The following is a 442-nucleotide window of genomic DNA, read 5'->3' on the forward strand; positions in this document are numbered from 1 at the left end:
ATTACTTATTTAAAAAACTTTAAAAAAGATTGTGAATCATTGAAATAAAAAATAAAAATATTTTTATCTTATTGAATTATCGACAGGACTAACTTCAGTTCCAAATCATTGTGTATAATATATATTGTTATATTTTATATTTCAACATGTGTTTGGGCAATTTTAAGATAACACAAAATATATTTTTCATTGTTGTACACTGGTTGCAGAAAATTCCGATCTTGAGCCATTTGGATTGGAAATAAATAAACCGGAAAAATGATAACGTGCGCCTCACATCCGCTGTTGCGCACACACAATATAAAGACGTTCTTTATTCATGATAATTGAACATTGAACTCTTTCTTGGTTAAAGGTTAGCATATTTTACGTTAAAAATTTAAATACCTCTTTATTAAGCCGTTAAATTTTTACTTTATATGTTTGATCAATTTTAAACCAC

Source organism: Cloeon dipterum, chromosome 4 (assembly GCF_949628265.1).
Source record: "Cloeon dipterum chromosome 4, ieCloDipt1.1, whole genome shotgun sequence".
In the NCBI taxonomy this organism is placed as follows: Eukaryota; Metazoa; Arthropoda; class Insecta; order Ephemeroptera; family Baetidae; genus Cloeon; species Cloeon dipterum.